This window comes from Ranitomeya variabilis, chromosome 4, assembly GCF_051348905.1.
Source record: "Ranitomeya variabilis isolate aRanVar5 chromosome 4, aRanVar5.hap1, whole genome shotgun sequence".
NCBI lineage: Eukaryota > Metazoa > Chordata > Amphibia > Anura > Dendrobatidae > Ranitomeya > Ranitomeya variabilis.
Window position 1 is genome coordinate 17,040,209 of NC_135235.1, and position 12,254 is coordinate 17,052,462.

Sequence of the window (12,254 nt, forward strand, 5' to 3'; positions counted from 1 at the left end):
CTAGAATATAAGACATATTTTCAGTTGTTTCACACTTTCTTGTTAAGTATATAATTCCACATGTGTTAATTCATAGTTTTGATGCCTTCAGTGTGAATGTACAATTTTCATAGTCATGAAAATACAGAAACATCTTTAAATGAGAAGGTGTGTCCAAACTTTTGGTCTGTACTGTATATACAGTTAGGTCCATATATATTTGGACAGAGACAACATTTTTCTCATTTTGGTTATAGATATTACCACAATGAATTTTAAACAAAACAATTCAGATGCAGTTGAAGTTCAGACTTTCAGCTTTCATTTGAGGGTATCCACATTAAAATTGGATGAAGGGTTTAGAAGTTTCAGCCTCTTAACATGTGCCACCCTGTTTTTAAAGGGACCAAAAGTAATTGGACAGATTCAATAATTTTAAATAAAAAGTTTATTTTTAGTGCTTGGTTGAAAACCCTTTGTTGGCAATGACTGCCTGAAGTCTTGAACTCATGGACATCACCAGACGCTGTGTTTCCCCCTTTTTGATGCTCGGCCAGGCCTTCACTGCGGTGGTTTTCAGTTGCTGTTTGTTTGTGGGCCTTTCTGTTTGAAGTTTAGTCTTTAACATGTGAAATGCTGCTCAATTGGGTTGAGATCAGGTGACTGACTTGGCCATTCCAGAATATTCCACTTCTTTGCTTTAATAAACTCCTGGGTTGCTTTGGCTTTATGTTTTGGGTCATTGTCCATCTGTAGTCTGAAACGACGACCAATCAGTTTGGCGGCATTTGGCTGGATCTGAGCACACAGTATGGCGGCTCTGAAGACCTCAGAATTCATTCCTGTGTCACATCATCCATAAACACTAGTGACCCAGTGCCACTGGCAGCCATGCATGCCCAAGCCATCACACTGCCTCCGCCGTGTTTTACAGATGATGTGGGATGCTTTGGATCATGAGCTGTACCACGCCTTCGCCATACTTTTCTCTTTCCATCATTCTGGTAGAGGTTGATCTTGGTTTCATCTGTCCATAGAATGTTCTTCCAGAACTGTGCTGGCTTTTTTAGATGTTTTTTAGCAAAGTCCAGTCTAGCCTTTTTATTCTTGACACTTATGAGTGGCTGCACCGTGCAGTGAACCCTCTGTAGTTACTTTCATGCAGTCTTCTCTTTATGGTAGATTTGGATATTGATACGCCGACCTCCTGGAGAGTGTTGGTCACTTGGTTGGCTGTTGTGAAGGGGTTTCTCTTCACCATGGAGATTATTCTGCGATCATCCACCACTGTTGTCTTCCGTGGACGCCCACGTCTTTTTGCATTGATGAGTTCACCAGTGCTTTCTTTCTTTCTCAGGATGTACCAAACTGTAGATTTTGCCACTCCTAATATTGTAGCAATTTCTCGGATGGGTTTTTTCTGTTTTCGCAGCTTAAGGATGGTTTGCTTCACCTGCATGGAGAGCTCCTTTGACCGCATGTTTACTTCACAGCAAAACCTTCCAAATGCAGCACCACATCTCAAATCAACTCCAGGCCTTTTATCTGCTTAATTGAGAATGACATAACGAAGGGATTGCCCACACCTGTCCATGAAATAGCCTTGGAGTCAATTGTCCAATTACTTTTGGTCCCTTTAAAAACAGGGTGGCACATGTTAAGGAGCTGAAACTCCTAAACCCTTCATCCAATTTTAATGTGGATACCCTCAAATGAAAGCTGAAAGTCTGAACTTCAACTGCATCTGAATTGTTTTGTTTAAAATTCATTGTGGTAATGTCTATAACCAAAATTAGAAAAATGTTGTCTCTGTCCAAATATATATGGACCTAACTGTATACTGATCCTGGCTGATGACTTATCATACATGTACATATACAGATCCTGGCCGAGTTTGGTAAGAGGGAGGCCGATTAGTAGAGAGTTACAATAGTCTAGACGAGAATGAATAAGAGAAACAGTAAGAGTTTTTGCAGAGTCGAAAGTAAAAAGGGCGAATTCTAGAAATGTTTTTGAGATGCAGATAAGAAGAGCGAGCCAGTGATCGGATGTGGGGGATGAAGGAAAGCTCGGAATCAAGGATGACCCCAAGGCAGCGGGCATGTTGCTTTGGAGTAATGGTGGAACCGCACACAGAGATGGCAATGTCAGGCAAAGCTAGGTTAGTAGAGGGAGAGAACACGAGGAGTTCAGTTTTTGACAGGTTCAGTTTCAGATAGAGGGAGGACATGATGTTAGAGACAGCGGTAAGACAATCACTGGTGTTTTCTAGAAAGGTCGGCGTGATAACAGGAGAAGAGGTATATAATTGGGTGTCGTCAGCATAGAGATGGTACTGGAAACCAAATCTACTGATTGTTTGTCCAATAGGGGCAGTATACAAAGAGAGGAGGAGGGGGCCTAGGACTGATCCTTGAGGAACCCCAACAGTAAGGGGAAGGGGAGAGGAGGAGGAACCAGCAAAACATACAGTGAAGGATCGGTCAGAGAGATAGGAGGAGAACCAGGAGAGAACGGTGTCCTTGAGGCTGATGGAGCGGAGCATAGTGAAGAGGAGCTGATGATGCACAGTGTCGAATGCTGCGGAGAGATCCAATAGAATTAGCATGGAGTAGTGACCATTAGATTTAGCTGTTAGTAGGTCATTAGAGACTTTAGTGAGGGCAGTTTCAGTAGAGTGTAAAGAGCGGAAGCCAGATTGAAGAGGGTCGAGAAGAGAGTTATCTGAGAGATAGCGGGTAAGACGGGAGTGGACCAGGCATTCCAGGAGTTTAGAGATGAAGGGAAGATTAGAGACAGGTCTATAATTAGCGGCACAGTTTTGGTCGAGGGAGGGTTTTTTAAGTAATGGATGTATGATGGCATGCTTAAATGAGGAGGGAAAAATACCGGAAGTGAGAGAAAGGTTGAATATTTTTGTTAGGTGAGAGGTGACAGCCGGGGAAAGGGACTGGAGGAGATGTGACGGAATGGGGTCACTGGTGCAAGTGGTCGGACGAGAAGATGCAAGGAGCCTGCTTACTTCTTCTTCTGTAACTGGCTCAAAGTCAGAGAGTGAACTAGATGCAGTGGGGGAGGGAGGACAGTGCATGGTATGAAGAGATTGGGAGATGATTTCCTGTCGAATGTGGTCAATTTTTTCTTTGAAGTAATTGGCCAGATCGTCAGCGTGGAGATCCGTGGTGGGGGCCTCCTCTCTTGGGTTGAGTAGGGACTGGAAAGTGTGAAAGAGACGTTTAGGGTTATTGGACAGCGAGGTGATGAGGGTGTTGAAATAGGTTTGTTTGGAGAGGTGAAGGGCAGAGTTGTATGTTTTTAGCATGAACTTATAATGGATGAAATCTTCGGGTAGATTAGATTTTCTCCACAGACGTTCGGCACACCTGGAGCACCGCTGCAGGAAACGTGTTTGCAGCGTGTGCCACGGTTGTCGCCGTCTGTGCTGAGTTGTTCTATGTATAGGAGGAGCAGCTTCATCCAGGACACTTTGCAGGGTTTAATTGTAATGCTTCAGAGCAGAATCAGGAGATGAGATGGAGAAGATTGGGGCCAATGCGGACTGCAAGTTCAGATAATGATACAGATAATGACTGATGACCGGATCATACATGCACACATACATATCCTAGCCGATGACTGGATCATACATGTACATATACAGATCCTGGCCGATGACCGGATCATACATGTACATATACAGATCCTGGCCGATGACTGGATCATACATGTACATATACAGATCCTGGCCGATGACCGGATCATACATGTACATATACAGATCCTGGCCGATGACCGGATCATACATGTACATATACAGATCCTGGCCGATGACCAGATCATACATGTACATATACAGATCCTGGCCGATGACCGGATCATACATGTACATATACAGATCCTGGCCGATGACCGGATCATACATGTACATATACAGATCCTGGCTGATGACGGATCATACATGTACATATACAGATCCTGGCTGATGACCAGATCATACATGTACATATACAGATCCTGGCCGATGACTGGATCATACATGTACATATACAGATCCTGGCTGATGACCAGATCATACATGTACATATACAGATCCTGGCCGATGACCAGGTCATACATGTACATATACAGATCCTGGCCGATGACCGGATCATACATGTACATATACAGATCCTGGCTGATGACGGATCATACATGTACATATACAGATCCTGGCTGATGACCAGATCATACATGTACATATACAGATCCTGGCCGATGACCGGATCATACATGTACATATACAGATCCTGGCCGATGACTGGATCATACATGTACATATACAGATCCTGGCCGATGACCGGATCATACATGTACATATACAGATCCTGGCCGATGACTGGATCATACATGTACATATACAGATCCTGGCTGATGACCAGATCATACATGTACATATACAGATCCTGGCTGATGACGGATCATACAGCTTTATATGAAAACCCTTATGTTGCTGTGGAATATGTTGGCGCTATAGAAATAAAAATTATATTATTATTACAAAGCCTGTATTTAGCTAACATGTCCGAACACTCAACTTTCCGATCCCTGCGCAGATGACCAGTGTCGCCACCATTATTGACTGGGAAATATCGTGCACGGAGCAGTGGATAAACAGCTGGCCAGATGTTCTCCATTGCTGATTGCAGGTCAGACTTTGACACAAGCTGTAGGGAAAGAGTGAATGAAAATTGAATCTGCACCAAACCAACCCAGCGCTGTTTTTCAGTGAAAAGCCTCCTTTTTGTCCAGCTGTATTTTGCATCAAAGCCAGAAGTGGATTTAAAAGAAAATGTAAAGGAAGGACGTATATTATATACCGGACACTACGAGCAGCTCTGTTATGTGCTGCTGACAAATGTGGTTGGTGAGGAGAGAATGGCGCTCATTGTTCCAGAGAAACATCCGGCGACTAAACAATCTCCACTCTGGGCAGTAATTACAGAACATGACCACAAGAGGGCGATCTGTAGCCGCAAAATATTTCTCCATTACAAAGATCAGTGCATAATGACAGGAAAAGCCCCGGATGTGCCATCACATGCACTGATCTGCTGCTCAGCAATCATCAGACGTCAACACGACGGTATTAACATGTAACATCGGTTCGTTTTATACCGTAAATGAAAAAAGGTATAGCTTTAGTCACATTGTAGCGGGACCTGAGAGCGGAGCCGTCAGTCACATTGTAGCAGGACCTGAGAATGGAGCCGTCAGTCACACTGTAGCAGGACCTGAGAGCAGAGCCGTCGGTCACACTGCAGAGAAATGTGAGAGCGGAGAAGTCAGTCACATTGTAGCGGGACCTGAGAGCGGAGCCGTCGGTCACACTGCAGAGAAATGTGAGAGTGGAGAAGTCAGTCACATTGTAGCGGGACCTGAGAGCGGAGCCGTCATTTACACTGTCGCGGGACCTGAGAGCGGAGCCGTCAGTCACATTGTAGCGGGACCTGAGAATGGAGCCGTCAGTCACATTGTAGCAGGACCTGAGAACGGAGCCGTCAGTCACACTGTAGCAGGACCTGAGAGCGGAGCCGTCAGTTGCACTGTAGCGGGACCTGAGAGTGGAGCCATCAGTCACACTGTAGCAGGACCTGAGAGCGGAGCCGTCAGTTACACTGTAGCGGGACCTGAGAGCGGAGCCGTCAGTCACTTTGTAGCAGGACCTGAGAGTGGAGCCATCAGTCACACTGTAGTAGGACCTGAGAGTGGAGCCATCAGTTACACTGTAGTGGGAACTGAGAGCGGAGCCGTCAGTCACTTTGTAGCAGGACCTGAGAGTGGAGCCATCAGTCACACTGTAGCAGGACCTGAGAGCGGAGCCGTCAGTCACATTGTAGCGGGACCTGAGAGTGGAGCCGTCAGTCACATTGTAGCGGGACCTGAGAGTGGAGCCGTCAGTCACATTGTAGCGGGACCTGAGAGTGGAGCCGTCAGTCACATTGTAGCGGGACCTGAGAGTGGAGTCATGAGTCACATTGTAGCGGACCTGAGAGTGGAGCCGTCAGTCACATTGTAGCGGGACCTGAGAGTGGAGCCGTCAGTCACATTGTAGCGGGACCTGAGAGCGGAGCCGTCAGTCACATTGTAGCGGGACCTGAGAGCGGAGCTGTCAGTCACATTGTAGCAGGACCTGAGAGCGGAGCCGTCAGTCACATTGTAGCGGGACGTGAGAGTGGAGCAGTCAGTCACACTGTAGCGGGACCTGAGAGCGGAGCCGTCAGTCACATTGTAGCGGGACCTGAGAGCGGAGCCGTCAATCACATTGTAGCAGGACCTGAGAACGGAGCCGTCAGTCACATTGTAGCTGGACCTGAGAATGGAGCTGTCAGTCACATTGTAGCAGGACCTGAGAGCGGAGCCGTCAGTCACATTGTAGCTGGACCTGAGAATGGAGCTGTCAGTCACATTGTAGCAGGACCTGAGAGTGGAGCCGTCAGTCACATTGTAGCGGGACGTGAGAGTGGAGCCATCAGTCACATTGTAGCGGGACCTGAGAGTGAAGCCGTTAGTTACACTGTAGTGGGACCTGAGAACGGAGCCGTCAGTCACATTGTAGCTGGACCTGAGAGCGGAGCTGTCAGTCACATTGTAGCAGGACCTGAGAGCGGAGCCGTCAGTCACATTGTAGTGGGACCTGAGAGCGGAGCCGTCAATCACATTGTAGCAGGACTTGAGAACGGAGCCGTCAGTCACATTGTAGCTGGACCGGAGAATGGAGCTGTCAGTCACATTGTAGCAGGACCTGAGAGCGGAGCCGTCAGTCACATTGTAGCAGGACCTGAGAACGGAGCCGTCAGTCACATTGTAGCTGGACCTGAGAATGGAGCTGTCAGTCACATTGTAGCTGGACCTGAGAGCGGAGCTGTCAGTCACATTGTAGCAGGACCTGAGAGCGGAGCCGTTAGTTACACTGTAGTGGGACCTGAGAACGGAGCCGTCAGTCACATTGTAGCTGGACCTGAGAGCGGAGCTGTCAGTCACATTGTAGCAGGACCTGAGAGCGGAGCCGTCAGTCACATTGTAGTGGGACCTGAGAGCGGAGCCGTCAATCACATTGTAGCAGGACTTGAGAACGGAGCCGTCAGTCACATTGTAGCTGGACCGGAGAATGGAGCTGTCAGTCACATTGTAGCAGGACCTGAGAGCGGAGCCGTCAGTCACATTGTAGCGGGACGTGAGAGCGGAGCTGTCAGTCACATTGTAGCAGGACCTGAGAGCGGAGCCGTCAGTCACATTGTAGCGGGACCTGAGAGCGGAGCCGTCAATCACATTGTAGCAGGACCTGAGAACGGAGCCGTCAGTCACATTGTAGCTGGACCTGAGAATGGAGCTGTCAGTCACATTGTAGCAGGACCTGAGAGCGGAGCCGTCAGTCACATTGTAGCGGGACCTGAGAGTGAAGCCGTTAGTTACACTGTAGTGGGACCTGAGAATGGAGCCGTCAGTCACATTGTAGCGGTACCTGAGAGCAGAGCCGTCAGTCACATTGTAGCGGGACCTGAGATCGGAGCCATCAGTCACACTGTAGCGGGACCTAAGAGCAGAGCCATCAGTCACACTGCAGAGAAACGTGAGAGCGGAGCTGTCAGTCACATTATAGCGAGACCTGAGAGTGGAGCCGTCAGTCACATTGTAGCAGGACCTGAGAGCGGAGCCATCAGTCACATTGTTTCGGGACCTGAGAGTGGAGCCATCAGTCACATTGTTTTGGGACCTGAGAGCGGAGCCATCAGTCGCATTGTAGCAGGACCTGAGAGTGGAGCTGTCAGTCACATTGTATCAGGACCTGAGAATGGAGCTGTCAGTCACATTGTAGCAGGACCTGAGAGCGGAGCTGTCAGTTGCACTGTAGCGGGACATGAGAGCGGAGCCGTCAGACATATTGTAGCAGGACCTGAGAGCTGAGCCGTCAGTTGCACTGTAGCGGGACCTGAGAGCGGAGCCGTCAGTCACACTGTAGCGGGACCTGAGAACGGAGCCCTCAGTCACACTGTAGCAGGACCTGAGAGCGGAGTCGTCAGTCACACTGTAGCAGGACCTGAGAGCGGAGCCGTCAGTCACACTGTAGCAGGACCTGAGAGCGGAGCCGTCAGCCACACTGTAGCAGGACCTGAGAGCGGAGCCGTCAGTCACACTGCAGAAAAACGTGAGAGCGGAGCAGTCAGTCACATTGTAGCGGGACCTGAGAGTGGAGCTGTCAGTCACATTGTAGCAGGACCTGAGAATGGAGCCTCAGTCACACTGCAGCAGGACCTGAGAGCGGAGCTGTCAGTCACACTGTAGCAGGACCTGAGAGCGGAGCCGTCAGTCACACTGCAGCAGGACCTGAGAGCAGAGCTGTCAGTCACACTGTAGCAGGACCTGAGAGCGGAGCCGTCAGTCACATTGTATCAGGACCTGAGAGTGGAGCTGTCAGTCACATTGTAGCAGGACCTGAGATCGGAGCCGTCAGTCACATTGTAGCAGGACCTGAGAATGGAGCTGTCAGTCACACTGCAGAGAAACGTGAGAGCGGAGCCGTCAGTCACATTGTAGTGGGACCTGAGAGCGGAGCCGTCAGTCACACTGCAGAGAAACGTGAGAGCGGAGCCGTCAGTCACATTGTAGCGGGACCTGAGAGCGGAGTCGTCAGTCACACTGTAGCAGGACCTGAGAGCTGAGCCGTCAGTTGCACTGTAGCGGGACCTGAGAGCGGAGCCGTCAGTCACACTGTAGCAGGACCTGAGAGCGGAGCCGTCAGTCATATTGTAGCAGGACCTGAGAGCTGAGCCGTCAGTTGCACTGTAGCGGGACCTGAGAGCGGAGCCGTCAGTCACACTGTAGCAGGACCTGAGAACGGAGCAGTCAGTCACATTGTAGCGGGACCTGAGAGTGGAGCCGTCAGCAACATTGTAGCAGGACCTGAGAGCGGAGCCGTCAGTCACACTGCAGAGAAACGTGAGAGTGGAGCAGTCAGTCACATTGTAGCGGGACCTGAGAGTGGAGCTGTCAGTCACATTGTAGCAGGACCTGAGAATGGAGCCTCAGTCACACTGCAGCAGGACCTGAGAGCGGAGCTGTCAGTCACACTGTAGCAGGACCTGAGAGCGGAGCCGTCAGTCACACTGCAGCAGGACCTGAGAGCGGAGCTGTCAGTCACACTGTAGCAGGACCTGAGAGTGGAGCCGTCAGTCACATTGTATCAGGACCTGAGAGTGGAGCTGTCAGTCACATTGTAGCAGGACCTGAGAGCGGAGCCGTCAATCACACTGCAGAGAAACGTGAGAGCGGAGCAGTCAGTCACATTGTAGCGGGACCTGAGAGTGGAGCTGTCAGTCACATTGTAGCAGGACCTGAGAATGGAGCCTCAGTCACACTACAGCAGGACCTGAGAGCGGAGCTGTCAGTCACACTGTAGCAGGACCTGAGAGCGGAGCCGTCAGTCACACTGCAGCAGGACCTGAGAGCGGAGCTGTCAGTCACACTGTAGCAGGAACTGAGAGTGGAGCCGTCAGTCACATTGTATCAGGACCTGAGAGTGGAGCTGTCAGTCACATTGTAGCAGGACCTGAGATCGGAGCCGTCAGTCACATTGTAGCAGGACCTGAGAATGGAGCTGTCAGTCACACTGCAGAGAAACGTGAGAGCGGAGCCATCAGTCACATTGTAGCGGGACCTGAGAGCGGAGCCGTCAGTCACACTGCAGAGAAACGTGAGAGCGGAGCCGTCAGTCACTTTGTAGCGGGACCTGAGAGCGGAGCCGTCAGTCACATTGTAGCAGGACCTGAGAGCGGAGCCGTCAGTCACATTGTAGCAGGACCTGAGAGCGGAGTCGTCAGTCACACTTCAGCAGCCCACGTTCAGCTCCATACATTATTAATATTACCACAGAGGAGGATTTTATTATTCCACATACACTGTGGTCCCTACTTTCCACTACAGTGGCCCCCACATCTATACACATAACATGGGGTCTATGGGGGGCTCTCACTTTGCAGAAAAGACCCCGCAGCAGCAAACCCCGATCCCCTTATGTGTTGGGCATCTCAGTTCCAGCCTGTTTTCTTGATGTAATTTCTTGATTTCTCATCCGAGAACATATTAATAGCTCCGTCACACAACACACGATGAGTCACGCGCTGAATCACGGCCGCTGCTTCCTCCTCACTGATACTCTCTGGTCCTCAGCTCCAGCTTATAATTGTACCTTAACCCAGTTTTAGTTGACGAATTACCATTTATTACAACCTGTTAGTCATAGGCACTGAAAATAGGGTTTAATATGTACAGTGGACTGGTGTGCATTAGTATGCCATATACACAAAAGTATGTGCCCCCCACATCCACCTCCGGGGGCTTCTCTGTCCTCATCTACATTGTGAGGCAGTGACAGGTGTTACATGTGAAGGTCGCTGTATGTTCCTCCCCGGATGCCCACGGAGGCGTATTGAGGCCATGGGAGTGCATTGCAGTCACAGGCGTTGCTGTGATTGCAATGCGATATAAGAGTAAGTGTTAGTCTTGGGCAAACTATTTGTCCAAGGCAGATTCAAGAAAACCTGCTCTGGGCATTTGTGTTTTGAAACGGACTACAGGACGGTAGTGGTGCAGTCCATTTAATTCCCGGCCTGGGTTTTGCATGTGGCCCAAGGCCACAGATTCCAGTTAAAAATCCTGCAGTAAAGGGTTTGGGTGTCAGGGTCAGTGTCAGTCTGGTGTTTGGAGGAGTACAGAGTAGAAGGCTATGCTGAGCTCCACCTGTGTGAGGCAACACAGGCAAGTGAGGCCAAACAGCCAAGGCAGCTGAGTGGCCTGGCACTCACAGCAACTGGTCTCGGAGGTGGACTGGCGTGATTATTGGTTGCAATCCAGAGGATATGGTTCCCGGCTGCGATCCAGAGGATATCGTGTACTGTGCAGTGCTGTGAGTTGAACATTAACACAGCGGTGCAGTCGCCCAAGGCAACAGGTCATGAAGGTGGACTGGCATGTTTATTGGCTGCAATCCAGAGGACATTTTGCTTTGAACTTTCCTGGGTCACTGCCTCATCACTGCACAGCGTGGATACCGCTGCATGACATATGGTGGAAAGAATGCGGGCAGTGTGAACTGAGACATAACCCAAAGCGTGCTGTATGTCAGTGAGCGGGTCGGCATCACTGCAGCGAGACAGATGGTCCTCATTCGGCAGGAGTTGTAGTGGCAGCAGCAGCAAGAGGCACTGCTGTGGCAGCCACCAGAGCATCAACAGTGTAAAGAAGAGACCCCTAAGGTGAGGGGCGATCAGCGGTGTAAAGGGGAGACACTTAAGGAGAGGGGTGGTCAGCGGTGTAAAGAGGAGACCATTAAGTTGAGCGATCAGTAGTATCAAGAAGAGATCCGTAAGGTAAGGGGCGATCAGAGGGTGTACCAGTGGTCCTTTGCAGAGACTCGTCCCGCCAGGTCTCAGGCATATGTCTTATTGCAGGTGGAGGAATGGCTCCAGCCTGAGACTTTCACCCCGACCCAGATGGTAGAGAGGGTGGTGGTCGACCAGCTGGTGAGGGCTTTGCCGGCCGCACTGCAGCATTGGGTGGTGCAAGGGGACCCGGGCACTCTGGACCAACTGATAAGTTGGATTGAGTGGTATACAGCCACTCAGGACTGTGTAATACAGGAGCATGGGAAAAGCCCACACACAATTGTTGGGGCTAACCAGGATCGAGCCCGAGATGCGGGGGTAACCCGAAGTGAGGGTGATAAAAGTCCAATTTACCCTAAAGCGGTTCCAAGGTGTTGTCATGCCGCGGCAATTAAGTGTTGGTGGTGCCGAGGACCCGGACATGTGGCTGTCAACTGCCACATGAAATCTGAGCCCATGGACTGCAAATATGCTCAGTGAGTGTTTATGTATGTCCAGCCAGTCTGTACTGCCACTACAGGCACTGCCGGCAGCGAACCGCGGCTGTGCCAGGTACTCGTGAATGGGTACCAAACAGAGGCTCTCTTGGACTCGGGGAGCGTAGTGATTTTGTTCCATGGGTCCCTTGTTGCCGGGACAACCCCAAAGGACAGAAAGTGGAGGTTATGGGTATCCATGAGGAAATCCAGGTGTACCCGACTGTGGAGGTTAATTTTTCCACACCATGTGGCGACATTAAGCATGCAGTGGGAGTGGTGAAGACCCTTCCATATGGGGCTGTGTTGGGAAGAGACTTGTCCCTGTTCTAGTCCCTTTATTTGACCAGGGTCAAACCTCCCATGGTAAATCTTGTTC